Raw genomic sequence first — 6,006 nt, forward strand, 5'->3', positions numbered from 1 at the left:
AAGATATAACTGAGGTAAAAGCGTGACCGTATGAATCATCTAATAATAGTAGCCTCTGCATTTTATTAAGACTGCCATCTGCTTTGTGACAAGATGAACAATTGGAGCGCGGACATTTAATCTCACCGCGATACCGGAACTACACAATTATAAACAAGCATTTGCAATGCAATAGGTCTCGCATTAGGAAAGGTTGAGCTATTGGTATTGTAAATGACAAATATTTTATTTATGTGTTGGTTTTGAAAATTGCGAAATTAATAGCTTTGTCATTTACAATGCCAATAGTTTTAACTTTCGCAAACGTGACACCTATAGCATTTGTAATGCAATATGTGTTGTATTTACATGACTTAATATTACAAATAACAATGGCTATTATTTTTTTTATAATTAATACTTAAATAAAAGTTATTGTAATTTATAATGGCAATAGCTTAAACTTTTGTAAATAACTTTTGGGAAGATTATGTTCAGTGTATTTTATTGTGATGAAAATCCAAGAACAGCAGTGAAATATTAACAACTTTTTGTGACTTTTGTAATAAAGCTTGAAACATTGAGAGAACATATTAGAACCAGTAGTTGTTGAATGGTTGCACAGATTGATGCTGCAGCCTTCAGTGGTGCCGAGTGATGCTGCGGCCTTCAGTGGTGCCGAGTGATGCTGCGGCCTTCAGTGGTGCCGAGTGATGCTGCGGCCTTCAGTGGTGCCGAGTGATGCTGCGGCCTTCAGTGGTGCCGACTGATGCTGCGGCCTTCAGTGGTGCCGAGTGATGCTGCGGCCTTCAGTGGTGCCGAGTGGTGCTGCGGCCTTCAGTGGTGCCGAGTGGTGCTGCGGCCTTCAGTGGTGCCGAGTGGTGCTGCGGCCTTCAGTGGTGCCGAGTGGTGCTGCGGCCTTCAGTGGTGCCGAGTGGTGCTGCGGCCTTCAGTGGTGCCGAGTGGTGCTGCGGCCTTCAGTGGTGCCGAGTGGTGCTGCGGCCTTCAGTCGTGCCGAGTGGTGCTGCGGCCTTCAGTCGTGCCGAGTGGTGCTGCGGCCTTCAGTGGTGCCGAGTGATGCTGCGGCCTTCAGTGGTGCCGAGTGATGCTGCAGCCTTCAGTGGTGCCGAGTGATGCTGCGGCCTGCCGACTGATGCTGCGGCCTTCAGTGGTGCCGAGTGATGCTGCGGCCTTCAGTGGTGTCGGATGGTTCTGCGGCCTTCAGTGGTGCAGAGTGGTGCTGCGGCCTTCAGTGGTGCCGAGTGGTGCTGCGGCCTTCAGTGGTGCCGAGTGGTGCTGCGGCCTTCAGTGGTGCCGAGTGGTGCTGCGGCCTTCAGTGGTGCCGAGTGGTGCTGCGGCCTTCAGTGGTGCCGCGGCCTAGAGTGCTGCCGCGGCCTAGAGTGCTGCCGCGGCCTAGAGTGCTGCCGCGGCCTAGAGTGCTGCCGCGGCCTAGAGTGCTGCTGCGGCCTAGAGTGCTGCTGCGGCCTAGAGTGCTGCTGCGGCCTAGAGTGCTGCTGCGGCCTAGAGTGCTGCTGCGGCGTTGAGTGCTGCTGAGTGATGCTGTGGCGTTGAGTGATGCTGTGGGAAGCTAATAAGCAGGATAGATAGAGGGTGGGAAAGGAGAAAAGAGGGGTGAAAGAAGGGTTGGCGTGGAGATGCAGAATGATGAGGTGAAAGATCACTAAAGCGAGGAGGAAAAAAGAGCAAACAATGAGAAAGGGAAGGGAATCTATGAGACAACAAACTGGAGGAGGAGGTGTGAGAGCAAGAAAACGTATGGGCGAGAGGGAAAGGGGTTGGAAAGTAAAGTGAGAGAATAGATGAAAACAAGCGATGCACGCTCTGAGCTGGGGGATGGCCATTAGCCTGTAAGAACTCGCGGCGGACATCAAAGGAAGGGTGGGAGGGACATTGGCGAGCGAGGGGCGAGGGGGTATGCAGCCTGGTGAGTTGAAGTGGCAGCAGAGGCCAAGCGCAGAGCGCACAAAGTCTCTGGTAGCAAATGGTCACCGTAGGTGACTGGGGGTGGGGGAGAAACGGTGGGTGGGACAAACCATGGAGAGGGTTCTGCAGATCTGGAGGCCTTTATAATAGAGCTTGGGGAAGGGCTTTAGGGCGCATAGAAGAAAGCGCGAGAGGGAAAGGGTGCTGGGTTGGATGTGAACTGGCCATCCACTGGAGGGTTCTATTTTGCAGTATTATATCGCATGAATTTGACCCAAAGGCATTGGAGCGCTTTAAATGATTAGATTACATTTTTTAGAAGTGAAGATGGATATCAGAGGAGGACAAGGGTGACAAGGAGAGGAGTAAAATGAATGGGGTCAGAGGTAGAAAAGTATAGGAGGAAGAGAGGCGTGGCCACAGAGGAAAGGGACTCTGACAGATAGATAAGAAAGGGAAACGAAAGAGAAGGTGGAACTGAGGCACAAAGAGGGATAGGCGGGAAATAAGAGTGATATAAGGAGGGGCAAAAGGAAGAGGAAACGTAAATATGGATGAGAAATAAAGAATAATAGTGAGGGGAGGGAAAGGAAGAGAAGAGGCTGGATCAAATGGAGAAAAGAAGGAGAAATGAGGCAAGGAAAGACCAGAAACACGAGGGAGGAATGTTGGGGTAATTAAAGCTGACCGAGCGCGCGCTGGGGAAGCTTCACGCTTGAATGCCTGAAGTCGGAAGGGTGGGAGAGAATTGGGGAAGCTTCAGATGCCTGGCTTGGACATTAAAAATATGCTATATTTCTCCTGTGCCAGATGCATTTATTACAAATTCTCACACATGGACAATTCTTAAATTCTTGTTGAGCCAGAAACGGACGGCATCTCAAACGTAAACAGTTTGATTCTAAACTTTTCGCTATATCTGAAACATACAGGAAATGCTAGTGTTAATGTGTGGCAACGTTCAGTACAATCTGCAAAAGGGCTCAGACCATCACAAGTGCTACTTACATGGAGATCACTGAAAGCAACAGAAAATCATGTTACAGAAAAAGGATTTTATTTTACCTTTTGCAGTGAAAAACAGGAGAGTCAGGTGACGGGCTTTAATGTTACAATTCATAGTGTAGCCCCTTGCGTGTCAGCACTGGGGAAAGCCATTTTTGCAGGACTGCTGGAGTAGCAGCCTAACACCGTGGGCTTGGATATCCAAGGATGAATGTAAACAAGCACCTTCCGAGCGCTCCACAGACTTGTAGATTAGTGATGGGGCTACCTACCCCCAACGGGACGCGAGGATTTACCTAAATAGCTCTGTTCATTAACAGAACTCGGCCTCCGTTGCTATTTTAAGGCCGGCATTGGCCTACTTCCTACAGACTCATTCTATATGCGCTGTAAGCCACGTGCGCAAGTAACATGCAGGTACCGTCCAAGGTTCACATTGATAAGGAAGCCGTGCAACACATTTAAAGTGCTTTAACAGCGTGTTTGCTTTATTCCTGAATGAGAATGTTTAGAATGCTTGTCATAGTTATTACAATTAGTTTGCTCTTTTGAACAAACGGATTCGAGACTCTCCACGAAACTAAACATGGAGCAAAAGTTCTATACAAGTGGGAAATCTAGGTCTACCATTTAAATTCAATTATCAAAAAACAAATAAAATTAAGGATGCTGAAATTCGAGGCTGCTGGTTATAGCAAAATACAAATTAAACGTGCTGTAGATTTTTCAGCAGAAGTAAAGACCAGAATTACGAGGGAGGAATGTTGGGGCACTTAAAGCTGGCCGAGTGCGCGCTGGGGAAGCTTCACGCTTGAATGCCTGAAGTCGGAAGGGTGGGAAGGAACTGGGGAAGCTTCAGATGCCTGGCTCTGGGAGCAAATAGGAGCGAGGCATTGCGCAGAGGGGGGCAGGGAGAGCATTCCTTTGAAGTGTGAAGCTCTCAGCATTGCTGTGGCGGGTCTGATGCGATGATGCGAGGCGGCTCGGGGAGCAAATGGCATGCACGGGCACATGCACTGTGCGTAATCCGCCTGCCAAAGCCCTCTTGGTAAGCTTTCCTGTTGCACCTCTATATGTCTCGACATCTGCAATGCGCAATCGCATTGGCAGAGGTCAAGACCTAAAAAGCATTGTCTCGAGCTCACGCAACTAATATACGTATGCGAGCTAAAAGGGTACAGATATAGAGAACCTTACGAAGTAGCCACTGCATTTTATTAAGACTGCCATTTGCTTTGCGACAAGCTGTATAATCGGGGGCGGACATTTAATCTCACCGCGATACCCGAACTACACTATAAAAAAAAAAGCATTGCTTCGTGCTGATGCAACTAATATACGCATGCAAGCTTAAAAGGCATAGAAATAGAGATAACCTTACGAACTATCCGAAATCACGCTTTACATATTTAAAACAGAGCCTCTCTTGCACATACCTCGATGAAGCGATTAACAATACCTCTAAAAAGCGCAATAAAAACCAATGGAGATATAAACGATTAACATAGTTTCATTACAAATAAGCCTCTCCTGATTAAACCTCCATGAAGCGCTTAACTCTAACAAGCGCGATAAGAATAAATAGCTGTTTTATTGTCAGTTCACTTAAGAGTGAGCCAAATAGACCTAGATGCTCACTAAAAAGTGCTTATAGAAAAGAAAACCTCTAGGATCAATTTTTAGAAACCTTAGTGTACTTTCCAATAACTACACCACCACATGATGTTTTTTAGAAAAAGAGGGCTAATAGTGACCTCAGGCAGCAAAGCTAAGAATATAGCTACAATAGGAAACATTTGAATGTAAATGTTGGCGTTTGTTGTATATGTCTTTGTTTTTGTGTCGCTCTTTCATTACAGCCAAACACACAAGATGATGGACGGAATGTTGCACAATGGCAAAACATTCACACCCAGTCACAGATCTGGGTTTAATCCATTGTTATTTTGCCCACCAAGCCACCCCAGTTCAGACGTGGCCATATGCAAATCAGTCTTGACCCTGTGCCTCATGGGAACAGTACAGACCGAACTGCCAAGCCAGGTCTTCCCTAGACCAGAATGAAGCATCCTAGGGCCGGTTTCTGGCTATCAGCCGTCTTCAGCCAGGATAGCTTGACTCCAGTGGCTTAGTGAGCTTGAGTCCAGTCTAGTAAAGACATAACTTGGCAGTTCGGGCTGGACTGTTCCCATGAGGCACAGGGTCAAGACTGCTTTGCATATGGCCATGTCTGAACTGGGGTGGCTTGGTGAGTAAAAGAACGATGGATTATTTATTTAGTTATTTATTCAAAGTTTTATATAGCGCGAACAAGATCCTTACAGATATCAGAGCGCTTCACAATGAAAGGGTAGGGGCAATAGAATGAACAGAGGTAATGGGAGCAATGTAGTTGTCACTAACATGAAAGGAAAATAAAAACATACATAAAACATATCAATATACAGTACGGTAAACAAGTAATATAAGACGGCACAAGTCATTGATCCCAATACAGAGGTGTTCAGATACACCTTGGGTGAATGGAAGGCTTATACCAGTGTTTTAATATAGAGAGAGAACTGAGTGGGGGCATCGGGAGGGTGAATCAGTGACCCAGCGTATATCATATATTGGTCGGTAGTGAGAAGAAAGTAGCGCAGTAGTGTCTCCTTCAAGTAGAGGTAAAGTGCCAAAGGAAAAGGTGAGCATTGACACAAGGCAATGCAGAGTCTCTGATCCAGCACCTATGAAGTTCAGGAGATCTTGGCCAGAAGTATGGTTTTCACCTCTTTCTTGAAGAGTGCAGTGGAGGAGATACGCCTGGTTTCAGGAGGGAGCGCATTCCAGATCCTGGGTGCCATACCTGAGAAGGAGCGCTTGTAAGTTTTCTCTTTCCGGAATCTGCGGGGTTTCAGGAGTAGATTTTTTGAGCTTCTATTGGATCTCGAACCTCCTGATATAGACAACTTTTGAGCGAGGTAGTTGGGTGCATTGTGGTGCACGGCCGCGTGTGTCATAACTGCAATTTTTAGTTGTATTCTGGCTTCAAAAGGCAGCCATTTTAGGGACTTTAAGTCTGGGGAAATATGCGAATGT

The sequence above is a fragment of the Lissotriton helveticus genome, chromosome 12 (genome assembly GCF_964261635.1).
Source record: "Lissotriton helveticus chromosome 12, aLisHel1.1, whole genome shotgun sequence".
Lineage (NCBI taxonomy): Eukaryota > Metazoa > Chordata > Amphibia > Caudata > Salamandridae > Lissotriton > Lissotriton helveticus.